Source organism: Anas acuta, chromosome 22 (genome assembly GCF_963932015.1).
Source record: "Anas acuta chromosome 22, bAnaAcu1.1, whole genome shotgun sequence".
Taxonomy (NCBI): domain Eukaryota; kingdom Metazoa; phylum Chordata; class Aves; order Anseriformes; family Anatidae; genus Anas; species Anas acuta.
Genome location: NC_089000.1, coordinates 2,005,066 through 2,020,008, shown reverse-complemented (window position 1 = coordinate 2,020,008; position 14,943 = coordinate 2,005,066). Strand labels below are relative to the sequence as shown.

Genomic DNA, 14,943 nt, shown 5'->3' with positions numbered 1-14,943 from the left:
CTGGCCCTTGAGCCCTGCTGCCATCTCCAGCCTCTCTTCTCCTCCATCTTCCACTTTCATGTGCCCAGTGAAGTGGGCAGCTTCTTCTTTGTTGCATTTGTGTAGTATTGAGCGTGGGGAGCCCGAGCCTTGCTGTGGTGACGGGGTGGTTTTGGCCTGCAGGAGCTGGAGGTGGTGCTCTCTTGCCATGAGGCGCACGGCATCGCCCCTTAGGGCCACGGGCATTGCCCAGGAGAGGAGCTCAGGGCAACAGTGAGGTGGGGAGACTGGAGACGTGCTGAGGAGAGGAGAAACCTGGTCACCTAGGTGGTCTGTAGAAGATCTAGGTTGCCATCTGCCTTCTCCAGCTCAAGGTTGAGCAGCGGGCTTGGTCCCACTGTGCTGTGTTGGGTTTTGGTGTGGGGCCAGGCCTGTGCTGACGGTTTGGAGGAGCGTGCTCGGAGGGGCAGCGTCTTCCTGACGTGCCGAGGAAGGGTATGTTCTTGCTGTCTTGTGATCACGTCCCATATGTACGTGATGTTTTGAAGATACGGGGCTATTTATGGCTCCGTGCCTGTTTCGGTTCTGGGCCTCAACTGATAATGCTGGACCCAGCCAATAAATTGCAAGGCCCTAGGGGTAATTAAGTTCTTACAGGAAGCATTCCTGGTTGAGCTAGAGCAGATACAGCCAATTGTGATGTAAATGTTTCCAGAGAAGGAGAATTACCCGTTAAATGCTTCCAGTGGTTGTTCCTGCTTCCCCCCCTTACCCATCCCTCCCCCCTTACCAGTGCCCCCCAGTCCTGACTGTGCCTGGCCCCTGGACCCCAGGTCACGCATTCCCACAACTCTGCCTCCATCCCTCTAAGAACAATCCTCCACCCCTCAATGCCAGAGAGGATGGCACCTCCCTCCCTGCGAGTTCCCTGTCCCTGTTACCCCAGGTTTGCTTTAACCCTCATGGCAATGACTTTGCAGTGGGGTGTTCTGGCAGGATCCTCGTCCTTCGTGGAAGGACCCCCAGCAAAGGAGCGGGGTGCCCTTGGTACTGCAATGCACACTGCTTGCTTGTGCCCAGCTCACCGAGGCACACGTGCATCCGTAACCCACCACCTTCACTACTTACCGCACCGCAACTCCCATGTCATCGGCTAAGTTTATTAGGAACACTTTGGGCTTTCTCCTGGGTCATTGATAAAAATGCTAAATAGCCCAGAGCCACGAATCAAATCTGTTGGCTCTAGTAGAAACAGACCTGCTCTCCGCGCATTCCCTGCTTAGATCTCAGACCGTAGCAGTATCAGCTAGCCAAGTTTTAATGCATTGAATATGTCCCACGGTGTCTGCAGACCCTCTGATTTCTGAATCAAAATATCGCGTGTTGCCGAGGGAAACGCTCTTCAGAAGTTTGGGTGCGTTGTGCTAACGCTGTTACCTCTCCAACCAATCTTGTAATTGCATCAAAAAACATACAAGGCTAATTTGCCTTAATCTGTTTCCCATATATGTTCATAGATTGGCACTGCTCTCACTACCTTCCTTTAATCCTTCACCGACCAAATCCCCCAGCTGGCACATCCTTATTTGACTGGTCCTGATGTTGCGGTGGCAGTCCTAAAATAGCCACGAGTGCCTCATTTAACAAATGGCTTTCTCCTACCTCTCTGAAGCATTGCACTATTTCACGGCATGTGGAAAGTGAACATTAGCTGTCAACTGGTTCATCAGCCAACTCTTTAAAAACTCTTAGGTAGATGCTATCCTGACACACTGATTTAACAATGTTTAACTTTAGTAGCTGCTATTTAACATCTTGAGTTACTGCTGGAATGGAAAGTATTTCACCATCATCCTATAAGATGATTACATCACCTGGCTTCTTCACAAGTACAAAACAGGAATTTGTCTGCCTTCTCTACAGGGCTGTTGACAATTTAAATGCTCCCAGCCTGCAGTGGCTCCATGTCATTGTGGATGCTGCTCTTTGGGCTTCTCCCTCTCCTCCCTTTCAGTCTGGGGAGCAGGAACCCAGCCCCTTCCACCTCTTAGATTCCTCTCCCTCCTTCTTGCTGACCCCCCCACGTTGTGAATCCAATTAGGGTTGTGGTGGGGCTCGCAGCTGCTCTGCATTAAATACACCGAGCCTGTTTGGTGCACCGTGGAGCCAGATGAGATGCCAGCCTGTTCTCTTTAAATTCCTGGCTTGTGTTTAGGTTTCTGGAGGTTGGAGCAGAACAAGAGGGTGTGAGATGAGGGGGCTGAGGCTTTTTTTTTCCCCTGGTGGTCCCAAACTCCAGGAAATGCTGACCTGGCAGGGAGGAGCACAGGTGGCCCAGGACAGAGGAAAGACAACGCTGCTGAAGGAAGCAGGTAGGCAACTCACTTGGAATAGGAAAAGCTGCTTCTGAGGGACTAGACTTCATCAGCCAGAAGCATGTAAAGGAAGTCAGAGGGAAGAAGAGGTGGGCTGAGACCTTCCACAAGAGGTCTTACTGCTCAGAGGAGAGGAACAGACTCGGTTTTCCAGCATATGAGCGTGAGCTTTGAAGGTCAGGGTTGTTTCAGAGCACTCCTAGCCCTGTTGTGAAAGGGTATGGAAAGCCCCAGGGGCAGAAGGTTGGGTGCAGAGGCTGGAGCCCCGGCGTAACACGGGGGCTTCTGTGGCGCTCACATCTGTGCAGATAACAAAACTCCCCCCGATTTATTTTTACACATGAAGCAGCGTTTTGGATCTAATACCACATTCCTCTTCTTGCTACACCCATGTGAGCTGGGAATAGCTGTGCTCACTCCTCTGGAAGGACCCAGGGGGAGAGCCTGATTTCTTCCTGCTTTCCCTCTCTCGCCCTCATAGACCTCAGATTTTTATTTATTTATTTATTTATTTTTTTCTGGGAATAGTGGTAAACATTAATAGGAACTGGAATAAACAGCTGGGATCCCAGCCCAGGCCTCTAGGATTTTAACTCATTACTAGCATAAAGGGAAGGTGTTTTTACTGGTAGCCATTAGGTTTTAGTTTGGATCGAGGTGCTGAGAGGTGTGGGAGGCAAGGAGGGCGTTTTCCTGAATTTAGAAGAGTGCTGATTCTTCATTGTATGTAATCTGAGGAAAATTGGAAAAAAATGCTGCTTTTAAGGATGGTGTTCTTCATTTGAAAATTTTCTGAGTTGGGCCAAAACCAAGGGATTATTTTGAACGTTTAATTTTGGGAAATGCCTTCAGACATTCTCCCTGGAGAGAGCTGCCAATTTAAAGTCAGTGCGATGTCAGATGATCTTTCTATAAGAGCACGGTTATTTTATTTAATTTTAGCAATGCAAGGTAAAAAACTTACAGAAAATTTAATCTAGAAGCCATGATTAGCTTAATTAGCTCCAGGGAAGCACTTTATTGTTCCCCATATGCCTTAGAAACATAGTATATCACTGGAAAGTATGCATAAAAGTCCCCATAAAGGTTAGGAAATGGAATCAAAGCATTTCACAGCTAACACGATGGCTGTGTTTATGTAGAACAAACAACATGTAATTAGTTTGGGCCAAAGTAAGCATTTTTGCACGCTGTACTTCTGGAAGGAGACCTGAGGCACGGTGACACTGACCAAGAATATGCAGACCTCGTGTGAGCGGGGGCTGTGATTTCAGGGAAAAGGGGTGCGAAGGACACGGTGCAAATGCCCTCATTTCTCGACATGTAAGGAATGAGTGTCAAAGACAAGAAAAAAAAAAGGCAAAAAAAAAAAACACTATAATGTTTGAAAGGTGTTATAAAGAGAACAAACAGGGAGGAAGGGCTGCAGGACCTGGCCACCAGGTGCTGTGGGGCAGGAGCCCAGAGTGCTGCCATGTGCTCTGGGTGAGCTGTGACTGCACTGCAAGCACATTTGCCAGCAGAAGAGTCTCTGAACCAGCACCTCAGACCGCTTCTGTGCTGGAAAGCATCAGCAGAAGTCCTTCCCCAAGCACAGGGAAGCTGCACTGCCTGCATGGCTTGGGTGCTTTTCAAATCCCAGCTTTGTTCCCAATGGTGCCCACAAGAGCACGTGGTGCTGCAGGTCAGCATCCTGCAGGCTTTAGCATTGTTCTGGAAGGAATTTGTGTTTAGGATGCTGTGGAAGATCCTGCATTAAGCAGTGGGAGTCATGGGTCAAACAGTCATTCTGTTTGGAGTGCTTGTGTCTGCCCCCAAAAATGGGGAAACTGCCCTTAGTATGCAAAAAAAAAAAAAGGTAATTTATAGTCTTACATATGGAAAAGGAGGAAAAGGTATCGTGTGAGCAGGAAACTGTAAGGCACAAGGTCGTTGAAAGCAGGGTGTAAAGGAGAGAGAAAACCCTACAGAGACCAGGAGCTGCCGGCTCAGTGCACTGTCCTCCTGCATCCAGAGAGCTTGTCCTTAGAAAGGTTCCCGACGTGGGGCCCTGGTGAACACCACGTGTTCTGCAGGTAGGTGACTCCTGCAAAACCTTTCCAGATCTCTGAAATGAGGTCTTCAAAGACAGAGAGCTCTTCCTTGTTTTGGTGGGTTGAAACGACACCTGGACGACTTTGGAGAGTTTACATCTAGCTCCTGGTGTCAAAAAGCCCGTGCTCATGGCTCCAGCAGGCCAACAGGGCTCTGACCCTTGCAGCCTTTGCAGAGCAGAAAGCAGCTCTGAAGTTTTGTTTGCACCAAGTCAGTGCAACGAAATTTGTGCACTGCAGGGAGGCGTGGGGCTGCGGGACATTGAAGGATAACCTCACGCTGCACCAGGCCCCACCAGCTGCAGGTGTCCGGGGCTTTATTCAGAAGCACGTCATCCTGTGTCCAAGCACATCTCATTTTTATGACAGCTGGAATAAATTTTCAGATGACTGCAATGCTTTGTCTAGGGCCAGAGGTGCAGGGCTGGGAAGAGCACGAGGTGTGCGATACAACTGATGCTGTGAGATGCAACCGATGCTGTGGTCGGAGACAGATTGCTGGTGATTAATTAATGGTGCTGGGGGGTGGCTGGCATCCCCTGGCTGCAGTCACATCCAGCAGAGCCCACTCACCCCCCCAAGGGATTCTGCAGAGGCAGACAGGGGTCGGTGGAGAGGAGGTGGGTCTGGAGGGGGCATGCAGGGCAAATCCAGAATGCCCTTTGAGGGAGGGTCTGGTTCTTCATTAGATGGGCACTGATGGTTTTCAGGGATGACAAGCTCGCGCTTGCAAAGTCTTTTTTTTTTCCACTTTGAGGCTATTGTCACATTCAGAGCTCATGGAGACCCTGTGGTCAAGAAGACAGTTTTCAAGTCTGAAACCAAAGCTAGCAATTTCTTTTCAAAACATTGTGATCCCAGAAGCACCGTGGTTGTTACACCCGCAGCTGTGACAGGAGACAGGAGTAGTGAAAATATATGGACACATGATAAAGGCTTTATTCATCTCAAACTATCAAAATGCCCAAACCCTCAAGATTATTGAGAATTAAAGTGCAGCCTGAAGTGGAGCCCATAAAATAGAGTAACATGGATGCTTTTCTCCCAATGGCAGTTCTTCCAGTCTGGATGGCATTTCAAAAGACCGTAGTGACTTCTGAAGAGGCTGTAGCAACAGATAATATTCGTCAAACAGCAAACAGCACCATCTATTAAATGCACTATATCTGCCTTTTTATGGCATCATCTCTCCAGGAGGCTTTCTGCAGAGACATGGAAATGGTCTGTGCAGCAACGCAGGCTTTCAGACACCAGCCAGTGGTTTCCATCACGCTGTTCCACCTCTCTCCCGGTCCTTCACGAGAGAAAATTGCGTCTTTTCTGTCCTGGACCGTGCAGAGCTCACAGATTCGGGCTGGTGCCCAGTGCAGTGGCCCGAAGTACCCACAGAATAAGCCACAGAATGAGCTTTCCTCTGTCCCCTTCTCTCTTCTCCTTTCCTTGTCCCTCCAGTCTTGCGCACAAGTGACCATTCTCCAGACTTGTATCACTGTGACCATGATCAAGAGCATTGCTTGGGCACATAACCTGCCTGTTTCTTCTAGTGCTGAAGCGTGCTGTCTTCCAAATGGCTCAGGAGCCTCCGGCACAGAGTTTGGTTTGCAGGGAGGTGTGATGAAGGAGGGGGTTACACCCCAGGCTGAGCAGCCAGAGAGATGCTGGAGCTGCTCTCTTCTGCCAGGCATCACCTGGAGGATTCCTGGAGCAGAAGGCACGAAGGTTTCCTGTAGGGAAAGCACTAAAGCTTTAGGCCCTTCCTGGTAATACTCTGTGGGGCAAGTAAAATTAATTCTGACCCTGTTGGTGTGTGTGTGCATCCCTCGTTAACAAACCAGAAGCAGAAGATGTGGGGAAAACAGGAACAAGAGAAACACTTGGGGAACGGCTCACACCCGGATAAGCTTCTCGTTCACCTTTACCTGCTGTGCACCCCAATTACGGACTAAAAAATGCCTTCATTTACCACTGCATCGCCTTTGCAGAGCTACCCGCAGTCCACAGCACGCCCTTCATGGTGCGTGGTGCCTCACCACCCTTCCTCTTGTTCAGAGGAGGTGACTGATGCCCTTGCTGTAATTTTCAGTCACCTTCACCAGCACAGTGGTTATGCCATTACTGTCGCCTCTGTCAGCTCAGACGTTGAGCCGTGCAGTAATGTTAGTGTTTTACTCTCAATTTACACCCTGGGAGTGGACCTGTGGCATTGACTGAGGAATAAGAGATGCGGTAGCTGTTGTAAGAAAAATGTCTCCGGACTTTCTCAAACATGATCTGTGGCTATGTGAATCCCAGCCTTCGGACCTGCAAAAGGTCTGGAAGTGGCACTGGAAGTGGCAGGGCAGGCCACTTGGCCCTCTGTTATTGCTTACAACGTTTCTTCTCATTTCTAAAGAGGATTAGGAGGCTGGAAGAGGAACTTTGTCATTGCCACCATGAGTATGGTTAATTTGCAAACAGAGTGAGAAACCTAAGTGTATGTATCTACAGGATAGCCTATAATTAGAAATGGTCTTTTTTTCTTTTTTCTTTTTTTTTTTTGCTTCTGGAAAGGTTTCTGCTGTCTGGCTCAGATGGAACCGATCCCAGTTTGTTTTTGTTTCTCTTGAATTAGAGCACGGCTGCTCTTTCCAGGATTTCCCAGGCGAAAATATATGCATGAGGACCGCGCATGGTTCTTCGTCGTGGATATGTCAAGCCGAATACACAGGCACTTCACACGCAGTCCATGCGCACTTTGATGACTTTGGGGTTCACTTGGCCCTCCAAACCTTATCAGGAGCCCTGGCAGGGATTTGCCCGTACTGCTCGTATGTTCCTATGGAAACCAGAACCAGGATCTCCTGCGCGCTGCAGTGCTGGAGGGGCAAAAGCAAACATGGGTGGGAGGGAAGAAACCAGCGGGGTCGTGGGCACCGTGTGCCCTCCCTTGGCACCCTCAGCGGTGTGCTGAAGCTCCCTGAGAGTGGGAGAGAGGGAAGGAGGCAATTTCAATAGCCTGAGCTTGCCTGCAGCATCCCTGCAGCTCAGAGCGGCCAGGAGCAAGGTGGCAGCTCAACAGGCATGCACAGCCAGCAGCTTGTGGGTGTGAGGTCTGCTTAGCCCAAGGTGAGCTTGCAGGGTGCTGGATGCAGCACAACAATAGCACTGCCCACCTGTGTAGCTCGCTAACGAGCAGGTTTAATTACCCTGGGAGGAGCTGTAGTGGTATTCTTGTGCTTGGTCCGTAGCCTCTGCCGCACAGCCCTGCGCATCGCAGCTTCCCCGGGGAGGGGGCTCCTTCAGGCAGCTGCTGGCTCCTGACACAGCCATGGATCTCAGATGTCCTGCACCGTTCAGGAGCTGTGATCCCAGAGATTTCGCCCTTTTGTGCCCGGTGGGTTTGTGGCAATGCCCTGGCCGCATGCTGGCACCAGCACATCCGCACCCTTTGGTCGGCGTGCCCACGTCCCCGCTGTCCCGTGCCACATTTCAACCTGCGGGCCCGGTGGTGGCTGCAGCAGTGATGAGTGCTGGAGCTGCTAGCAGGCTGGGAACGTCTTTTGTCAAAGCTTGAGATGCCTCCAACCTCCTTTAATTAAAGACAATTACTGCTTTCAGCCCCTCTTCACAGCTCAGCTGGGTTGTTTGCAAACACACAGCTGCGGGAGGCTTTGTGCCCCTCTCTGAGTCCCGCTTCCCTGGAGACGCGCGGAGGTTTCCTTATTATCGGCATTACGGCTAGAGCAGCTGAAGAGGGGGGGCACCCCAGGCTCCCAGGCATCCAGGGTGTGTGGAGGTGCCTGCAGAAAAGCTTGCACGGCCTCCGCAGGGCAGCCTGGAGCAGCGCTGCCTGTCCACGTCCAGCCTTTCCTGCAAAACCTCCCGCGGGGTGAAGCGGCACGCGGCGCCGTGGGTCGCAGCGAGTGGTTTCTGCCAGAGGTGTGAAGAGAAACGAAGGACGGGTGAATGACAGACGGGGGAGGCATCTGAGCTGCAGTGAAGGTGGCTTTTGCTCCAGCTTCAGAGACAGGGCTGATCGGACCACGGTTGTGAGCACTGAATATCTGCTTTTACACAGCGCTCTGCTGAGTTAGCCACGACTGTGCAGCCTCATCTCTAGAGGCTGCTTTGCCTCCCTGCAGGAACTGCACCAGGCGGGCCAGATTTGTGCTTTCTTGACTGAACTGTGCTCAGAAAAAAAAAATCCGAAACCTCCTGCAACCAATAACCCCTGTTTCTGTGCTTGAATAACTCAGAGGCAGCCAAGTGGAGCTTAACCAAACTTTCCAAAACAGTCAGGGCTGGCTCAAGAACAAGCAGCATCCACTGCAGTCCTCGGGGATGCTGTTTCCAAAAATATGAGCCTCAGCACAGTGGCTGTGCGTGAAGCTGTCTCGTAGCCCTGGCTCTCCTATGGCTCGAGCATTGCTCTGCAGAGAAGCATCCAACCCCAGATGCCGCGGCCAAGGCCACGGCTTCTCCGTTTTCAGGTGCTAATGGTCTCCTCTGGGAGGAATCGGAGCAGGAGTTCCTAGCAGGCAGGCCACTGCACGCCTTTGAAGCATTTCGTTGTTAAATCCATCGCTGGGGCCTGAATGGTAAGTGCTCAGCATTCAGGCTCAGGGGAGCCAAGATCCTTTTTGAGCTACTAACAGCCTGACACTGCTCTGTCTTCTCGGATTCATTTTGCAGCTCTGATTCCCTGGTGAGCACTAATCACTGGGCTGAGCATGAAGGGAAACATACCCCACAAATGGGAAGCCCAGAAGCTATTTCCCCTTAAACAGCCTCTCTGTGTACATCTTTGATCTGTTTTGGGGTGGTTTCTTATTCAATAGAAGGCTCTTGAAAGCCGGCAGGAGAAATGGTGCTGAAGAGGTAGAGCAGCCTCCTAGAACAGGTTTAATGCACGTGCGGGCCCCGTGCTGTGGATTTAGGATGGATGGGGGGAGATGTACGGAGTCAGACGGCTGTTGCACGTCCAAAGGTCAGGGCTGCAGAGCCAGCCTGGACTTTCTTACACTCCTGTAGCTGCCGCATTCACGTCTGTGAGGTGATGGAGTTGCAGGTTCACAATCCATGGGTCCGTAGTGCTACACCGTGCCATGGTTCCTCCTGCTGGCACGGGAGACCGTGGCTGTCCTTAGCCCACGGTCTGTGGCTCAGCAGAGCCAGGCACCTCATTTGGCAGCGCCTCTACTTTCTATTCCAGCAGCTAATGTTGTTAACTTGGTTCAAAAAATGATATTTTTGGGGGTAGCAGAGCAGGAGGCCGTGCTGGATGGTGGCCTGGAGACGGGCATCCTTCAGGCTGCATCCCCGCTGGGTCTGGGTGTTGTGAGGGGTGCTGTGTGCTCAGCTGCGTGGTGAGCAGAGCTTTCCAGAAATGTCCTGGTGTTTATCAGTCTGTCAGCATCTGCACAGCTCTGATGGTAAGAGGAGCAAGGTGTGGACGGAGGGCTGCTGCCTCCCAGCTTCTGGCATGCTGGCGGTATTGTCGGTGCCGGTGGTGTCTCGTGGCAGTAAGTTATGCAATTTAATTATGCACCGTGTCAAAAAATACATCCTTTGTTTTATGCATGAGGGATTTTCTTTTTTTTTTTTTTTTTGGGGACTCTGCATTCTTATATTTTAAAAAATTGAAAGCAATCATTTCTCATTCATGATGTCTGCTATATTACTGATGGCTTTGTGTGCCTCCCCGAGTCGGCTCTTTTCAAACGGAAGGTCCTGATTTGATAGACTCACCATATGGAAGCTGCTCCGTATCCCTAATCATTTTTATCATCTACCTCATGACCTTGTCTAAGGGTGACCACCACTGCAAACGCTGTTCAAAATGTGGCTCCATGCAGCAGCTTAATAGCATTCCTGTTTTGTACCGGGTTCCTTTCTTAATAATTCCTTACATTTTCTCTTTTTTTTTTTTTCTCTTTTTGATGATGGATGAGCTTTGAACTGGTGTTTTCAGAGAATTATCTCTGGTGCTGCCGAGATCTCCTCCCTGCATGTTAATAGCTAATTTAGTGCCCATCATTGTGTTTGTATAATTAGGGCTCTTTTTTACCCAAGTGCATTAGTTTCCTTTTGTCACCACTGAATTTCAATTGCCATATTATTGCCCAGTCACTCAGCACCCACCCTTGGAGGGTGGTAAACCTGGCTCTTTTGGGGATGTCAGGGGACAATGCCGCGTCACCCTTCTCTCCCTGCTGCAGCCTGCAGGTGGGTGTCCTGCACAGGGTGCTGGGAGGGGGCTCTTTGTCCTGCCACCCCAGTGAGCAACATCCTCAGCAGCCGTGTTCCTGCCCAATGCTGAGGATATGTGTGCTGGGGGGGACGTTACCCATTCATTAAGCAGTGGCTGATCACCTTTGGCTGGAGCTTGGCACAAGGAGACTTCAGTGAGGTGGAAGGAGCGGGAAGGATCTAATTGCAGCGATAGCTCTTTGCAGGACAATTAAAAGAAGATGGAGCCAAGGCCCCGTTAGTGGTGCCAGATGTAGCTTGAGAGGCTCGGAGTGGACTTTGGGAAAAGCTAAGAGAGTTCCCAAGAGAGGTTGAAGGTCACCATCTGTGGGGACTTGCAGGACTTGGCTGTGCACAGCCACAGCTGCCCTGATTTATGTTTGGGCATAAACCAAACCCTTGGGTGAGCCCAAGGCTGACCCAGAGACCTCGGAGGTCTCTTCCCACCAGCCCTGCCAAGACACCCTGAAAAATCCTTCCTCGTGACGTGCAGCACTGCCACTGCACGCCAGCTGCAGCCTGCTGCCAGCTCGCCCCAGCAACACCCTGTGACAGCTGGGTCTGCTCTCCGTGGCTCAAGGGGGAGATGAGAAATAAACCTGCCCAGAAACACAAACAGGGTCCTGAGAGCCCTGAAAAATGCCCTTCCACCAGAGACTTGAAAGAGCTCAATATGCTCAGCTTCTCAGAAAGAAAATTAAGAGGGGAGATGATTACCAAAAGGAAATACCAGACTCTAAAGTGTTTTTTAATCTAGCAGGGAAAGGTATAACAAGAACTGGTAGGGTTAAAGTGGAGCTAGACAAATTAAAAAATTAGGCATGTGTTTCTAAGTGATTAACCACTAGAGCAAGCTAATGAGAAAAGAGGGACTTCTCCATGTTTTGGAGGATGTAAAACAAGATGGTTCATTTTCTGGGCACTTGGCCTTAGCCAAAGACAAGCGAACAGGTTCAGCAAAGCACAGCGAGATGAAGCTTGGGAGCTCAGCTGGGCAGAGCTTATGGTCCCCAGGATGCAGAGCCCCCAGATTTGTGCCAACCCATGGAAATATCAGTCTGTGCAGGGGTTTGAGAAGACCCACCACGTGTCTGTGTCTGTGAGAGCTGCAGCAGTTTCACCTCAGCAGGGGGATCGGCGTGTAGGCACTGCCCGGAGCTGTTCCTGCACCTCCTGTCCACTGCCAGCACCGTGGGTGGACTCAGTAGGAGAGCTGTTCCCTTAGACTGCATGAGCCATGGGGCTCCTTCGGACGTGATGTCCATTGTGTTTTCCCCCGAGCCAAGCCCACAGCATCTGCCAGAGCACCTCTGAGGGTTTGCAGCCTCACCGCAGTGGCAGAGGGGCTCTCACCACGGCAGGGACCCCTGAAAACCCCCTGCAAACCCCCCTGCTGCTGCTGCATCGTGTTTGCTCCCATTGAGCTCCGCTCCTGCTGGCCCTGCGGTCCCCAAAACAATTTTCCTCCTGCAGGTGAGGCCTAGGGACACGGCTCTATGGGGTGTGATGAACCTGGCTGATCACCTCCTGGACGAGCTCGGGGGCAGAGACCAACAGCTCCCGATGAGCCCCAGGCTCAGCCTCGCACACCTTGCACGCCTGAGCTCCCGGTGAGCCACCAACCCGCGGCGGAGGAGCGCGGCTCATCGAGGCTGAGCTGCTTTCATTAACTAGATTAGCTGCTTTAATCTGCTGAAAGTGAGAAGCAGTCGGTCCTGCTTGAGGAGGCCACGGAGGGGCTTTTTTTGGTGAGAGGTAAGGGCAAGCTGCGGGGCCGCGGTGGAGGCAGCTGGGAGCCAGCTGGCTGCAGAGGGACTGGCTCCCGCTGGCCTCCGCTGCCCTTCCTGCGTGCCCTTTGTGTGTGCAGATCTACCCCCTTCTCCTCCCACCTGTTCTCCACCCCTTTTCTTTGTACGGATAGAAGAGTGTGCAAGGGATTAGGCTGTTTCTGTGCCGGCCCCGAATCGATCGCCCCGTTGCAGATGCACGTGACCGTGCATACACACTTAGCCCGGACGTGTTTGCATACACGCACAGCCACCCTCCGTTTTTTTGCACTGAACAAAGAAACGTGGCAGCAAAGGAGTTTGCAGGCCTGAAAAGGAGGCTGTGGGAACGAGCCTGGCCTCCTGGCCCTCGCCAGCAGTGCAACGACCCTTCTGCAGTGCTGTGGGATAGCCAGCGCCCATCCCTGACCCCGTAGCTCTGGGGTCTGTCAGGCATCACCACTCCTGCTCTCCAGCGTCCCAGCAGCCTGGGCTCAGCCCCCCTGGTGTCCCCCCCCCAGCTCTGTTCTGCCCAGCAAAGCCAGGAGACCTTCCCTTCCAGGGCTCCTCACTGAGCCAGAGCACCAGGAGAGGTCTCCAGGCTTGGTTTAAACAGCTCAAGTGACAGAATCCCTCCCTGGCTGGATTAATTATTTCAACCCCTCTGCCAAAAAAAAAAAAAAAAAAAAAGAAAAAAAATGCTTTCTCATCTGGCTGCATTTGTCCAGCTCCAGCAAGTGACTGTGCTGGCGGTGTGTGCCACCATCCTCTGTGCACACACGCAGCTCCTGTCCCCTGGCCATGCAGGGCTCTGCCAGGAGCGATGTTTTTGTGCCTTGACTCTGTCCCAAACTGGAGACAAAACTTTATACCACATACACCATAATACAGGACGCTTGAGGCTGGTGGACCAAGTATGCTCCACCACAAAGGACGAAAACTCCTCGCTGCATTTCTCTCCAGCTGCATATAAAAAATCATCTTTCCTACGTTTCTTTGCTGTTTGTGCCCTGCTGTTACCCCTGCGCAGAGCAGGGGGTGACTCGCCCAAGGACACAAAGAGTCAGGGGCAAAGTTGGGACGCCGAAGTTGAAATCCCAGCCCTGGGTTTTAGCCACTCCACCTGCTGCCTCCACTCTGCATCAGTGCTTTTTATTTCTTGGTGCACTCCGGCTTTTTGCCCAAGGAGAAAAGGATCATGCAAATGATTTGCCCCAAAGGATTTGTGGAAGCTGTTTAAGCCGGCAAATGCTGCCTTCTCCCCAGCTGTGCCATGCAACTCAGTATGCTCATGAATTTTCCCCTCCCCTAAGTGCAGGAAGGGGCTGACAGATGTTAACACACGATCAGGGTCTCAGGAGAGAGGAATTAAAGCCACACTGGACCCTTCGAAGACACACATTAGTGTCAGAAATTTCTAATCAATCAGCTCAGAGCCTCCTGGGGTCAGAAGCCTCTTTGAAACTCAAATGGGGAATGGCTCCTAATGGGTTTTATTTTCATTGCTATAAATTGATTAGCGTTAAGATAAACAAGTTTTGTTTCCTTCTGAAAGCTCTAAATATGCTCTGGGGGAGGAGAACCAGCGGCGTCTGATTGCTTCCCATTAGGACGTCTTCACTTAGCTCCTACCCCAGCACCAGTTCGCACCAGACACGAGACCCTTTTTTTCCGCAGAGCTGGCTAAAGGTGATGAATGCATCACACAAAGAGGCTTCGGCACTGCTGGAGCTGGATGTAGGGTAACGTAGAAGGCAGGAGCATCCTTGTTTCTTCCAGGTTGAGATGTGAAACACAGCTTGACCCTGGAGGGAAGGAGCTCGTATTTGCGTGGTGGAAAGTGTCGCTGTGTTTGGGGAGCTTGGAGGCTGGATGGCTGCATGTTTTCAGAGCTGCCTGGCAGCTGCCATGCATTCGGGAGACACTTTGTGTGGATCAATGCTCTGCTGTCACAGAGTTTACCCTGCAGGGTAGACGAAGCCATCTGCAGTTGTGCTGAGGAGCTGGGGAACGAAGGGGGGTCGGGTGCTCAGGGCTGAATTGTGCAGGACCTGGGTGCCCAGCTCCTTGATGGGCACAGTGAATAAGACTGCTTTGCAGGAGTGGTTCCCCTGAGTGGCTGCTCAGCACTCACTGCTGAGTTAACTCTGTGCTCCCTGTGGCTTTTGTGCTCACCCTACAACCCACCTGTGCTCCCTGTGGCACTCTGTGTTCCCTATAGCTCAGTGTGTGCCGTGCACAAACAATTGCGTGCCCCCTGCAGCCCTGTGTGTGCTCCCTGCAGCCTGTACAGCCCATTTGTGCTCCCTGCTGCTCCCAGTGTATGTTCCCTATAGCCCAGCTCGTTGTCTAGAGATTGCTGTGTGCTCCCTACAGTCCCACGTGTGCTCTGTACACCATGATATATGCTTACTGTAGCCTGCATGCTTGCTGTCTCACAGCCTTTGCTCCCTACAGCCTGTTGGTGCTCCCTACAGCCCCGCTTGTGTTTCCTACAGCTTG

At 51.6% G+C, this 14,943-nt stretch overlaps 1 protein-coding gene and 1 long non-coding RNA gene across 7 annotated transcripts in view; both read left to right on the top strand.

The window, feature by feature from the left end:
- The window catches only part of EPHB2 (EPH receptor B2), a 115,392-nt gene that overhangs the window by 47,390 nt on the left and 53,059 nt on the right, over positions 1-14,943 (top strand). The gene's annotated exons all lie outside the window — the stretch shown is intronic.
- LOC137843219 (uncharacterized) lies at positions 1,789-8,590 on the top strand. Of its 3 annotated transcripts, none has more exons than XR_011089413.1 (3): positions 1,790-2,351; positions 4,294-4,429; positions 5,205-8,590. It is a non-coding gene; the product is annotated as an uncharacterized lncRNA (long non-coding RNA). The 3 variants fall into 3 exon arrangements; XR_011089411.1 differs by lacking the exon at positions 4,294-4,429 and adding an exon at positions 4,817-4,948 and having other exon boundaries at positions 1,799-2,351; XR_011089412.1 differs by lacking the exon at positions 4,294-4,429 and having other exon boundaries at positions 1,789-2,351.